The sequence below is a fragment of the Nicotiana tabacum genome, chromosome 11 (assembly GCF_000715075.1).
Source record: "Nicotiana tabacum cultivar K326 chromosome 11, ASM71507v2, whole genome shotgun sequence".
NCBI classification, from domain to species: Eukaryota; Viridiplantae; Streptophyta; class Magnoliopsida; order Solanales; family Solanaceae; genus Nicotiana; species Nicotiana tabacum.
The window spans coordinates 79,185,683-79,200,368 of NC_134090.1; the positions used below are offsets into that span (position 1 = coordinate 79,185,683).

The 14,686-nt window shown below is 38.7% G+C and overlaps 1 long non-coding RNA gene across 4 annotated transcripts in view; it reads right to left on the bottom strand.

Moving 5' to 3' along the window:
* The window catches only part of LOC107780368 (uncharacterized), a 44,654-nt gene extending 31,730 nt beyond the window's left edge, over positions 1-12,924 (bottom strand). For all 4 annotated transcript variants that reach the window (XR_012696945.1, XR_012696944.1, XR_012696943.1 and 1 more), the window contains exon 1: positions 12,694-12,924. This is a non-coding gene — a long non-coding RNA (uncharacterized LOC107780368). The remainder of the gene's footprint in view (positions 1-12,693) is intronic.
* Between the last annotated feature and the right edge of the window lie 1,762 nt (positions 12,925-14,686).

Here is a 14,686-nt window from a genome sequence, read left to right on the forward strand (position 1 = left end):
ACAAACTAGTCTCCAAGAACTTGGTGATAAGATTGCCTAACATTAAGTTCAAGGAAGATAAAGTTTGTGATGCTTGTGCAAGGGGGAATCATGTAAGATCCTCTATCAGAAGCAAGAAAATGGTAAGCACCACCAGGATGATGGAACTGGTCCATATGAATCTTTGTGGACCAATGAGAACATTAAGCAGAGGTGGTAAGAGATATGTTATATTGCTTGTTGATGATTACTCTAGGTTTACTTGGACACTATTTCTAACATCTAAAGATGAAGCATTTGACATGTTCAGTTTTTTTGTTAGAAAACCTTATAGGTTACAAGTACCTTGGGCTTTACTGTATATTTTGATGATCTAACAAACTTACCATTCAGAAGCAGATAAGGAACCTGCTACACATCCACAAGACTTTGAGATCACAAAGTTCCAGGTTTGGATTCAGCCCTTGGGAAAGTAAGGTGAATGTTATTACTGAATTAAAGGACCTGCAGGAGCTGACCATAAAAGAGCTGGTTGGAAATCTGAAGACGTATGAAATGAAGAGGAAGATAGACAGTGAAAGAAGAGACCCAACGAAAGAAAAGAATCTGGTACCCAAACCTAACAAAAGTAACTCAAGTGAAGAAGAGTAGCAGGAACAGCTGAGGGAACATGTCCCTACCAGTTCCCGAGGAGATTGCATGAAGTTAACTCTCTAGCAGGAAAGTTTCTGCTTGCACACGCTACTGCACAGGAACAGCGCATCAGTTAACTTTCTGTAGAAGGCTCTTTACCTACCTTGCTTACATCATTGTAAGTGATGCCACACATGCATAAACACAATCAAGGAAGGTAAAAACACCTTACTTCATGAGAGAACCAGATGAAGGACCTGAAGCATGCCTGGTACAATCATTCAAGTTAATCAACTCAAGATAATCTGGGCAGTGTGTCTTTAGATTCACAGGAACCAGATTAGGGACCTGATACCTTGGTGTTCCCCTGCCAGAAGAATAAGTCAACAGTATAGTTGGAAAGCAACTGCAGAAAGTGACTGCCTACAACTGTACACGCAACAGTTCTACAGACAGTGCAATAGTCACTTCCCATTGAGAAAGGGCATGTACTAACCAAGATTGGACATCACTATTGTAAATTGACATCACTAAGGTGATGTCTTTTGTAATATAAACCTGGTGCAAGACACAAGACCTCCCTCTCCAAGACTTGCAAAATCAAAAACGGAAATACTCTCTCAAGTGCAAGAACAACCTCTCTCAAGAACAAAGCTGCTTCAACCTCAAGGACCTAATCCAAGATCGAAGATATCTTAAGTCCTTAGGTTTGTTGAGTCTTTGTTATTTGTTCTTCGTTGTAACTCCTATCTAGCTTTCTTAGAAGCTACTTTTAGGAAACTCAAAATCACAAACCCTTTAAGTTTGTGTCTTGGCTAGAGTTAGTCAAGTTGTAAAGTCTTTGTAACTACAGAGTTACAAAGTAGCTTATAATAGTGTTATTACAAGTTAGAGTGAAAATTCTTTGTTACTATAGATTGACAAAGTGGCTTGTGGTGAGAGCATCACAAGTTAGTTAAAGTCTTTGTAACTAGGGAGTCACAGAGTGGCTTGTGGTAAGAGTACCACAAGTTAGTTGAATTCTTTGTAATAGAGTTATTACAAAGTGGCTTGTAATAGGGGTTTACAAGTTAGTGAAGTTGAAAGCCTACAAGTGTAGGTCATGGTTTTTTCCCCTTGAGTTGGGATTTTTCACGCAAAAATCCTCTGTGTTCTTTACTTACTACCGAGCTATTGTGAGAACAATTGGAGAACCTGATTCCCTATACTGGTTGATTTTACAGTCTGTGGCTTATAGTGGGAACCTATAGAGAATCTGGTTCTCTGTATAGTAGGAACTTATCATGTGTATCATTTACATACTTGTTCAATAGTTAGCACAGTACCAAACTGATATAGGACCAGATCGCTATATAGTTCGGCTCATTAGTATCTTCAGTGGAACCTCATTGAGAACCCGGTTCTCTATACAGTCTGGTGGACGCATAGTTTTTAACAATTGGTATCAGAGCGAGTTCTTTATAAAAGGTTAACACCTAGAAAGGATCTACATGGCTGCTCTACCCAACCTCGAGGAAAGTCAATCAACCAATAGACCACAAAGATTTCAGAAGATGGGTCGCAAAAATGGTGGGATCCCAAAGAAAGGAAGTTCCAGTAGGAATTCCAAAGGAAATGATTGTTGTCATAAGTCTGGAAAGCCTGGACACTTCATCAAAGACTGCCCATTTCTGAAACAAGAGCATTACAAACACAAGCCTTACAATGTAGCAAAAAGGAACTCGGTTCCTGACAAACGATTCAGCCAAAAAAGTGCAGCTGACAATGTTGTGAAGCAAGCTCTTGCTGCATGGGGAGACACCTCCAGTGAATCAAAAGAGGAACCAGATGTAGGAAGCAGCTCCTTGATGGCAATGCAAAATGAAGATGATTCATTGTTTGCATTGATGGCTCAGTCCGATGAGGATGGAGAGGATGACAATGATGAGGTAACTTTCAGGGATGTTCAGAGAAATCTGAAGTCCTACTCTTCAAAAAAATTGATGTCATTAGCAAATGTTCTAATTAATACATATTATAGTTTTGTTAATGATAAATATGCCCTAATCATAGAGCTAGGAGATGTTGAACAGTCTAGAGATGATTTGATCGTAGTGGTTAATAACTTGAAGGAAACCATAGAGACCCTTAGCAAAGAAAAGAATACTCTAGTAGAGAAAATTGCAGCTACTGAGCAAAAAAAGGATGATATGGTAGTTTCCATTGTATATTTAAGGAAACAAGTATAAGAAGTAACTAGAGAACACAGCTTGTTGAAAAAACAAACAAAAAAATGGATGGACAACACTAAGGGAGAGGAAGTGGCTAGAAAGGCTCAACTTGAGCTTGAGAGTGAGCTGAAGAAAATTAAAACAAGTCTTGTTGCTGGGCTTAAAAAGAATAGACAACTTCAGGAGGATTTAAAAAGGGTTAAAAATGATCTTGATAAGTCAATAAAATGGACCCGGTCCTCTGATGTAATAACGTCTATGTACAGGAGTAATGATGGAAATAGGCAAGGTATCAGGTTCCAAAAGGCTAAAACCTCCTATAATCCTTATAGGAAGTATATAACTGTGGCTGATAATAGGTTGTGCGCTCACTGTGGTCAAACCGGTCATTACAAGGACTTTTGTAAAGTTAAAAATCAGTCTTTGCAGAAAAATAAAGTCTTTGTTGAAAAACGGCATACTGATGAGGAACTTGGTTCCCTGAAAAGAAAATATATGCTTCCTGCATGGGCAAAAAGAAGTTTGATCTGCTCGTTCTATCATTATAAGGGACCCAAGCTGGCTTGGGTTCCTAAGTCTAATCATTGACTTAAGTGTGCAGGGAACAGTGAAAGGGAGCAGTCAACAGTGGCACATGGATAGCGACTACTCGAAGCTCATAATTGGAAGAACAAATGATTTCCTTTCACTAAAGGCTCTGCAAGGAAGGAGTGTATCCTTTGAAAATGGCAAGAAGGGATACATTCTGGGAGTTGGAAGGATCTCAAACAGTATGATTCCATTGAACAATAGAGTACCTGGTCCTCTAAGAGATTCTAGTGGGTATTTCCCAAATTTGTGACAAGGGGATCTTGGCTATCTGAGTGTTGTTAATGATAAGGCTGAGATATGACACAGAAGGCTCAGTCATGCAAATTTCACGTTGCTGAGTAAATTAGTCAAGAAGGACCTGGTTCATGGTTTTCTCAAATCAAGCTTCAAGGATCACAGGGTATGTGATTCATGTGTAAAAGAAATGCAAGTCAGATCCTCTTTCAAGCCCAAAAAGGAAGTTAGTATCTCAAGGCCACGTGATCTCCTCCTTATGGATCTATGTGGACCTATGAGGATGCCAAGTAGAGGAGAAAAGAGGTGCATATTCTCGTCAGTATGGATGATTACTCCAGATTTACATGGACCTTGTTCCTCAGAACTGAAGATGAGATGCCATCCGACATAGAGGAACCTGGTCCCTCAATCACAATATCTGAAGTAGAAATTAGAGTTGTGGATGTTGTACATGGAACTCCAGCTGCTGAAAAAATTCAAACCAGATCAAAGACAAGAAACTCACTTGCCTTCTCAGCAATTCTCTCTCAAACAGAGCCTAAGAATATCAAGGAAACATTGAAAGATGTTGACTGGACTACAGCTATGCAAAAAGAGCTCTGTCAACTTAAGAGGAATAGTATGTGGAACCAGGTTCCACGACCTACTGACAGAACTATTATAGGAGTAGGGCCCCCGTGCTTGGTGTGAAAGGTTGTCAAAATTCCTTTTAGAAAATGGCTTTACAAGAAGGAAAATTGACAACACTTTTTTTCTAAAGAAATCAGGAAAGAACCTACTCATTGTGCAGATCTATGTGGATGGAATCATCTTTGGAGAAACATTTGACTCCCAATGTGAAGAATGTGCATAACTCATGGGAAGTGAGTTAGAAATGAGTACGATGGGGGAATGAATTTCTTCTTAGATTTACAAGTGAAGCAAGAAGCTTGTAACAACCGACCGGTCGTTTTGAGCTTTTGCAATTTGATCTCCAGTTCTCGGGCATGACTTACCCCGTGTGATGTATTATGATGTATGTAATTCGTTAGTTTTGATTTCAGGGTAATCAGAGTGAATTTGGAAGAAAACAGTTTTCAGTTGAAGCTTGAAATTTGAAGGGTTTGACCAAGATTTGACTTGTTTGTATATGATCTCGAATTAGAATTTTTATGATTTGGTCAGCTCCGTTAGGTGATTTTGGACTTAGGAGCGTGATCGAAATGCACTTTGTAAGTCCGTGGAAGGTTTAGGCTTGAATTGGCGAAATTAAGGTTTTGGCGTTTTCCGGTTGATAGGTGGGATTTTGATATAGGGGTCGGAATAGAATTCCAGAAGTTGCAGTAGCTTTGTTGTATCGGTTGTGATGTGTGTGCAAAATTTCATGTCATTCGGACGTGGTTTGGTTGGCTTTTTTATCAAAAGCGTATTTCGGAAGATTTTGGAAACTTAGGCTTGAATCCGATGTGTTTTAGGTGATTTGATGTTGTTTGAGGTGTTTTGATGATTGGAACAAGTTTGAATAAGGTTTTAAGATGTGTTGGTGCCTTTGGTTGAGGTACCGGGGGCCTCGGGTGAGTTTCGGGAAGTCAATCGGACCATTTGGGAGTTAAGGAAATTGCAGAAAATGCAGGCTTAGCAGTTGCAGGAATTTACTCTTCGCATTCGCGAAGAGTTAGAAGAGGTTGATGGGGTTTTTGCCTTCGCGTTCGCGAAGAGTTAGAATAGGTTGATGGGGGTTTTGCCTTCGCATTCACGAGAAGGGCTTCGCTTTCGCAGAGGGGTGGCAAGTGGTGCATCGCGTTTGCTGCAGGAGCCTCGCGATCGCGTAGAGTTCAGCTAGGTGGAGGTCAATTTGTGCATCGCGTTTGCGATGTCTAGTACGCGTTTGCGTAGGGTATGCCTGGTAAAGCACCGCTTTCACGATGGGGTATCGCGTTCGCAAAGAAGAATTTTTGGTCAGCGTAAGTTGTGCTTCGCGAATGCGAGGCGTTGACCGCGTTCGTGAATAAGGAAAGTGAGGCCTAGGCAGAATGTTTTTAATTTGTTTCATCCGCGATTTTGGTGCTCATTTCCTCCATAGTTGGTCATTTTGGGAGCTTTTTGAAGGATATTGAGGAGGAATTCAAGTAGAAACGTTTGGAGGTAAGAAATTCGGACTTAAAACTCGATTCTATTGTGAAATCTACCTAGAAAATCATTGAAACTTAAGCTAAAAATGGAAGAACTAGGGCTTGGAATTTTGGAATTTTGATTGGGGATTTGGAGGACCATTTGGGGTCAGATTTGATAACTTTTGACATGTATGAACTCGTGGGGAGATAAGGAATCTAATGATGTAAAAATTTCTGAGTTTCGAGAAGTGGGCCCGGGGTTTAGGTTTTGTTAATTTTGGGATTTTTGGTATTTTCGATTGTTTTCGCTTGGGCTTTGCTCCCTTAGCATATTGTGACCTATTCGTTCTGATTTTCGATAGATTCGATGCGAGTGAAGGCCGATTTGAGGGGCAAAGGTGTCGCGAGCTAGAGATTTAGCCGGTTCAAGGAGAGTAATGATTGTAAATGATGTTCTGGGGGTTTGAAACCCCGGATTGCACATCGTAGTGCTATATTGAGGCGAGGCACATACTTGATGACGAGCGTGGGGTCGTGTACTAGTAGGGATTGCGACTTGGTCCATCCCGATTGATGATTTTATCGCGTATTTGGCTGAAACTTATTTGTTATCATCATGATTTGGGCTGATTGCCATATTGGGCTTCGTGCCAACTATTTGAACCCTTCGGGGATTTTTATTACTATTTCCTCACTGTTTTGACTTATAAATTGAACTCAATCCACTGTTTTACTACTCAGCCATTTTTACTCCATTTTGAGACTTAAATGATATTTTAAATGATGTTTTGGGCTGAGAAATACTATTTTACTAATGCCCGAGGGGCTTGTGAGTATTTTTGACTGAGTAAGGCCGAGGGCCTAGTTGTGAGGAAACACTGATACTGATTTGAGGCCGAGGGCCTGAGATATATATGCCACAAGGTGGCTTGATTGATATGAGGCTGAGGGTCTAGATTTGATGCCACGAGGTGGCTTGACTGATATGAGGCCGAGGGCCTAGATTTTATGCCACGAGATGGCTTGATATTGCGCTTGGGCCGTAAGAGGCCCCTCCCGGAGTCTGTACACCCCTAGTGAGTGCGGGTACCCATTGTGATGTGAGATATACCCGAGGGGCTGATATTGTTCCATGTGATAGCCCGAGGGGCTGGTATTGTTCTATGTGATTGCCCGAGGGGCTGGTACCAATCTATGTGATTGCCCGAGGGGCTGGTATGTTTTGAGATATTTCCTGAGGGGTGGAGTTATTGATATTGAGCCCGAGGGGTGAACCTTTATGTGTTTATATTTCATATTTACCAGTCATTTACCTGTTAAACTATGTTATTTTTGCCCGAGGCTGTTTTCCATTCATTTGCATAACTGTTGAAAAAGCCATTTTCAAAGAAGTTTAAACTGAGCTAAGATGTTTTAAGAAATTTTACAGCTTCAATGCTTTCTTATTGGTTTTTGAACTGCTTCTATACAACATCTTGATATGCTTTACGTGACTTCTTGCCTTCACTCTTTATTATTTACATTTGTTACTCACTGAGTTGGAGTATTCACTTTACTCCCTGCACCTTGCGTGCAGATTCAGGTATTTATACACCCGGTAGTGGGTTTTGGGTGATCGGAGGCAGAGTTATCGGAGTTTAGCAAGGTAGCTGTCGGTGTTCGTAGCACTGCTTCTCTCTCTCTTCATTTCATTAGTCTGCATTCGTACACTCCAGAATTTCAGTTGTATTTATACCCTAGTAGATGCTCGTGACTTGTGACACCCTGGTTAGGGCTATGTCGGGTTGTATTTTCGCTACTTATTATCATTAAATCATGTTTAGACTGCTTTTATATTGTTTAACTATTTTAAAAAGGTGAATTGGGTTTAATTGGCTGGCCTTGTCTTCACGAGAGGCGCCATCACGACCGGGTTTGGGGTTAGGGTCGTGACAAAGCTGCTGAATAGATTTGACATGGAGATATCAAAAAATCATTCACACTCCCATCGCCACAGCTACTTGTCTAGACTGGATGAACTTGGTTCCCCTATAAATTAGTTCATGTATAGAGGTATCATAGGGTCACTTCTGTAGCAGACCATAAATTGTTTTTAGTGTGGGTCTTTGTGCTATGTTTCAATCCAATCCAAAGGAATCTCATTTGAAAGCTGCTAAGAGAACCGTAGGATATCTCAAAGGGATGCAGGGCCTGGTTCTCTACTATTACTCAGGAGATAACCTTGACTTAATAGGATATGCTGATGTTGATCATGTTGAATATATGATGGATAGACAAAGCGCATCTGGAACGACACACTTTATGGGTTCATGCTTGATCTCATGGGGTACAAAGAAACAAACAATGTGACTCTTTCTATTGCTGAAGCTGAATATGTGGTTGTTGCTCTGTGTTGTGCTCAACTATTACAGATCAAGCATCTTCTTGAAGACTATGATGCATTTATAGCTTGAACCTGATACAACACAAAAGGACAAAATGCATTGACGTGCACATCACTTTTGAGGGATAATGTTGAAAAGGTTCCGATTTGTGTGAAGTTCTGGAAGACATCTTCACCAAGGCGCTGCGCAGTGAACATTTTGAAAGAAATTGTCTGGAGTTGGGGTTGATCAAGCTCAACAAAGGACTTGGTCCCTCAATGGTTGGCTATGATAAGAAGGAAAGGTTCAATGCTAAAAAGTATTTTTCGGTGACATCTAACCTAAATCTATACTTTTATAGGTACACACATATGGCGGTTTCAGGATAAAAACAAGTAAGAGTGACATCGCACTTCTAGGAGTCTTTTCTCAAAATTTTCAAAAAACCGTCACGGAACCTGGTTCCTGTGACTCAGGTTAGTAGTCTCTTCAATACTCATATGCCTTTTTAAGCTGCTGAAGTGTCATGTCATCGATTTGTTTCTACTCTTCTTCTGTCTCTCCTCCTAACCTTTGAAGTCCAAAATGTTAAACCTTTTTCTGAACTGACCTGTTGCCCCAAAAAGGCACTTCTCTATCTTACACCCAAATAAAACCTATTCTTTTCTTCAAAACAAAAATCAACCTTGTCTCAAAAAAGTTCTTCTTTCTAAATATGCCATAAGTGAATCCAACTCTCTCACTTTCCAAAAACCTAACTCCGTCAGAATCAAAACTACAAGAATTCTTTGATAGATTTTGATGGAAGTTTAACTGAAAGGGAACAAGGTAGATCTAATATTATAAGAATGTGAGGCTGAAGTTGCTGCTGGATTTGTGGAAGCCTTGAAGGATGGAGAAATTGGTAAATGTGAGGACTGAATGAGGGACCTGATACCTCAAGTCCTTCTCATGAAGTCAATTTTAATAATTATTTTTTTCTCTTTGAGTTCTGCGTATAAACAAACTTCTGATCCAGTGAAAAGGATTGATGAAAAGTAGGCTGATTGATGATGAAGTGGTGTGAGATGTTGATGTGATTGTGGAAAGAATGAAATGAAATCTTTTCCTGTGAGAAAGAATTTTAAAAAAATTGGTTAGCTGAGAAAGATGCAGCAGATGATAAGGGTAAACAGATTGAGAATAAAAAGAGGGAGACATGGCTGCTCAGGGATAGAAAGGGTAGTGTAAGCAAGGAACCTAGTTCCTTACAGAAGCAAAGGGTTGAGCCAATAGGTTTGGAGGGAGAAGATGTTGAAGTCTCAAAAAGTGCTGTAAGGCAGAGTGTTGACTCTGATATTGCTGAAAATGGAGGAACTTCTTGACATTGTTGAGTTCCAAAAATAGAATCACATTTTCGTTCCTCCAAGTTCCAATGTTTCTGAAGAAGAAGTAACAGACTTCTATGTTTTATGTGATACTATGATGCTATATGTGCATGGGACTGCATTTGTTATTGATGAGATGAAGCTTGCGGAGAGTCTTGGTGATCTGATTGATGGTTCAACCTACTCAGTAGGTTGGGAACCTGGTCCTCGAGGACCCCTGGCAGAATAGAATGCTAAGTTGAAGGGTGAGAATGAAAGATTAAGGAAACAGGTGAAGGAACTGAAAGAGCAGATGATCATTGATCAAAGAAGAGTAAATGAACGGATGAACAAACTCATCCAAGCCTTAACCCCTTACTTTTCTTCCTGCCCAGTGATCCATGTCCTTCACTCCTTCCAAATTTCCTTGAATTCTTACCTTCTTTTGATCCATATATTTGATTACATTGGTACTTTAGTTGTTTAAATTGCCATATTTTATATTGTTGAAACTACTGTGCTTTTGTTATAATTACTCCAATATGGGCAATCACTCTATTTTGTGCCATGACATTCACTTGTTGTTCTTGTTACTGTTTATGCTGTGTTGCCCAAGTTGCCTGAGTTAATATTGCTGAACTTCTTTTTGGTAGTGCTTCTTCTGTTATTCTTTTCGATGATGCCAAAAGGGTAAAGTTATATAGGTGTCCACATGGGGGAGTCGAACTGATATGATGTGTTTTGCATGAATCGTGGATCTGCTTCGTAGGGGAACGTTGCTGATAATGCAGGGAAACATATGAGGAATCTGGTTCTCTGGTTCTCAAGAGATAGCTCTGCTTTGCAAGGGGAACGTTGCTGATAATATGTTGATTTTAGGTCTGATCTGCAGGAAACATGTGAGGAATTTGGTTCTCAATAGGAATATTAATTCTGGGTTTGTCATCATCAAAATGGGGGAAATTGATAAGTTATGGAAATTTCAATTTTGATGATTTGTCAAACAGTCTTGAGGAACAGTTGTGATTGGCTCCCTAGGTTAAGTTTTCATGGGGAATATGGCTGATTCGTAGGGGGAACAATATGGAGATCTGGTTCTCATGGGGAATATCAATTCTAAGATTGTCGTCATCAAAAAGGGGAAAATGCATAGGTTACAAGTACCTTGGGCACAAGTACTTTACTGTATGTTTTGATGATCTAACAAACTTAACATTCAGAACCAGATAAGGAACCTGCTACATCTACAAGACCTTGAGATCACAACGTTCCAGGTTGGGATCTAGCCCTTGGGAAAGCAAGGTGAATGCTATTACTGAATCAAAGGACCTGCATGAGCTGACCATAGAAGAGCTGGTTGGAAATCAGTAGACCTATGAGATGAAGAGTAAGATAGATAGTGAAAGAAGAGTGTCACACCTCCTTTTTTATACCCCGATGGTATAAGGGAGTTTTTTCAATTAAGGTGACATTATTCGAAATGGGATTATTTATTTATCAGAGTCGCCACTTGGGATAGTTTATTTGGTGTCTCAAGTCACCGGTTTATTTTGAATCCCAAATCGAGGAAATTTGACTTTCCTTTTGAAGTCTGCGAACCAGAAATTCTAAGTAAAGAATTCTGTTAACCTGGGAGAAGGTGTTAGACATTCCTGGATTTCGTGGTTCTAGCACGGTCGCTTAAACTATTAAAATTGGCCTATTATCTTATTAATTACATATTTTAACCTATGGTGCATTTTAACTCATTAACCGCTTTTAATTATTTAAAACGCTTTTAGGAAGAGTCAACATTATTTAAAACATGTATTGAACCACGCCACATGAAATGCACCCGCGGTTCGCAACACGTTCTATTTAACATTATGGAGAATTAAAATTGGGTCACATGAAATGTACTCCAGAATTTAGTATTTGAAAGAAAATCACTTTAAAGAGCGTGCCTAAAGCAACTACGAAGGTTCAAATTAATAAAATATTTGCGAGGGCCATGGAAATTTTAATTGATGGCACGCCTCGATTTTAAAAGGTATTAACTCTTGAATTCAATTTGTGAGGTCCATATATTATGGGTTTAAAACATAGCACACCTCAAATTAAAAAAAAGGTATATATTTTAAAGGGAATCTAAAAGGTACACTAATTATCATAACCACGTCACGGGAGCCATACCCATAGTTGTAATAATTTAATTGCGCGCTTAAAGCACTTTACGATTGTTCTAGCTTATTTTAATACTAAGTTAATAATTTGTATGAGGGCCATGGGTTATCTAGGGAAAGATGGCACACCTCAACCTTAGAAGGCTTAAATAATTAAGGCCAAAAATGGGTTTTTAGTTACGAGAACTTGGGCTTAATGTCAAGACAAGTTTGTGCTAATTGGATGAGAAAAAACTGGGACACAAGGCAGCCCGGTATAGCATTAAGCAAGCGAAATAAAAGGAAAGTGGAGATGTTGTCAAATAGGCCCCCTAAATCGGGTCCAAATGCATGGTCAGAGGAAGTCGAGTAGCAGGGGTCCAAATTTGGCCAAAATGTCCTGGGCCATCGGCAGGTCTAGTTTTCTTTTTAATGGTACGGTTTTTTATTAAATGTTCCCAATCAAATACTGCAATCATCAAAATCCTTAAACTAAAATGCATGAGTTTTACAAAGAAATGCACAATACAATGACCATAACTAATTAACAATGCATCAAATGCTAAAGAAAAATTGGAATCCCATCACTTTTGAAAACGTGGAATAACAGCTTTATTTTAAAACAAAAATTGAATCGGTGGAGATTGAAGGACAGATGTTTGTATCCTTTTCTTATAAAGAAACTAACTCTTATTTTTAGAATGTGTAAAGGGATTTTTCAATTGAGATTTCTATTCTAAATCAGAACTTTTGAAACTTCCCAGTGTTGTGTACATTACAGTCATGCTAGTGAAGAATAAATCCAGCTATAGTATTGACAATGTTCATTTAAAATCTAAAACAGTCCCATATATACAAGCTAAATAACAGTCCAGTCTTTAGGTACACATGAGGACTCCATTGCTGACTCTCAACTTAAGAGGTGAACAAAAATAGCTTTCACTTTACATAATGACATGAGAATTTTAAACAGAAGAAGAAGAAGAAGAGAACAAAAAGAAAAACAAGATGGTGTTCTAAATAAAAAAATATATAGATCTATTATTTCAATCATCCAGCCAATATGTTTCAGTTTTGCATTTCATGGTAGGGTGTAATACCTGGTTACAGCAACAAGAAAAAGGAAAATCTGAGTGTCAAAACAAGATGAAGAATCCGTAGGAAGCACAACACCAAATTAGCAAAACAAACCACATCTCCAATGACCAACTCTATTTCAGACTTAGAGCCCAGAAAACCTAATGAAAATAGAATCCTTTTTAAAAGAGAACTAGTATGCTTTTTAGTAAACTTTAGAATGAAAATATGCAGGGAATCTTTTTGGTTTTTAGGGTTTATCCAAATCTGATTTTCTGTATGGATATGGTACCATATATAGGTTCCAAAGATGCCATGTGCTGGAAGGAATATTCTTTAGCCACAAAAAGCATATTCCAAACAAAAATGGATAGTTGGTTTTCCCTCATTGGTTTCAGTACTTTGTGCTAATCAAATAAGGCCACCTGCACCTGCTTCTAGAGTATTCTAATATTTTTAAAATAGAAAAACCCTAAATTACCCTTTTGAAACCTGCTTATTACAACTTCTATCTAAATTCACTTAGGTCCCTAGGATTTCTAATGGTTGGAAAATCAGGACTAACATCTTAGGGCCAAATTCAGTACAACCAGAAATATCAAAGAAGAGGCCATTTAAGCAAATAAACAAAAAATGAACTTAATTTGCATGAACAGAATCTGAAACATGAGACAAATTCAAGAGAAATAATTTAACCCTAATTCGAAATAGAAAATGAAACAAACAAGGATGAAAGCCTTAAACCTAATATTATTAAGAGTTTCAAAAGGGGAGATTATTAAACCTACTTCGAATTCTGAAACTGACAAGTAAAGGCAAAGAAAGAAAGATGAAACATGCAGCCCCAAATCTGAAAAACAAATCTTAATCTCAAATAAACTGACCTAATTATCCTAAAGTGCATCGCACTATTTTAATGGCAACAAACTAACTAAGTAACTTATTTTATGAAATTCAAACAAAGTAACCAAAATAAGCAAGAAGTGATGCCTAAATGATAATACTAAAAAATAGAACAACTAACTAAACGGAAATTAGAGAAGAAGCAGAAACAACCTGGTTTTTCGGCCGGCAAGACTTAAACAAACACGGTAGGTGAAAGGCAGGGGCATCTGTCGAAGTTTGGCCGGTCAGCGTTGCATTGATCGGAGTCTGGTGGCCTCGAAATAAGCCAAAACTTACGCCAATCGATTGTTCTTGTCAGGAACAATCGGTTGGCATGACCTTTGTCTCAATAGAACCATGAAAACCTCCAAAAACCCAAAAGAGAAAGGACAGCAGGGTTGGTCTTTTATTTTAGAACCTACATCTAAGATTTGGGCAGATGGGTATGGGTTTTTGAGCCATTGGAGATAGATATAGGGCGATGGAGTTGTAGTGGTTGTCTGGTTAAGAGGTGAAGGCGTTTGGAATGGCGCCGCCGGCCAGCGAGGTTTGGCGTTTGGGGGCGGCTAAGGTTAGGTGCTGTGAGGATAAGGAGATGAAATGAAGAGGGTAATGGGGTTTGGGGGGTCCGTTAGGACAGTTATAAGGGGAAAAGAGTTAGTTCTTAGCCGTTGGATCATGGGAGATCAACGGTTGAGATCAAAGGCTAACAAACGATGTCGTTTTATTTTGATGGGGGTGGACCGGGATAGCTAGTGTCTGGGCCTGGGTTTTGGATGTAATTTTTGGGCTCTTTTGGATCGAACTTTGGAGGTTTTGGTTAATTAGCCCAATTCCAAAAATCCTTTTAATTCCTTTTCTTTTTTCTTCCTTTTCCCTTTTTTTTTAAAATTAAAAATCCTAAAAAATCCTAAATTATCTAAAATTTGAAATTAAACTATTCAACTAATTATAAAAGTTACAAACACCATTTAATTCTAAATTAAAAAGAAAAACCAATAAAATAAAAACTAAAAGATAAAAATGTAAAATGAGCTATTTTGTGATTTTTAAATTTTTATGAAACAAATAATTACTGATTAATTCTAAAAATATAAAAACAAATCCTAAAATGCGATGCATGATATTTTT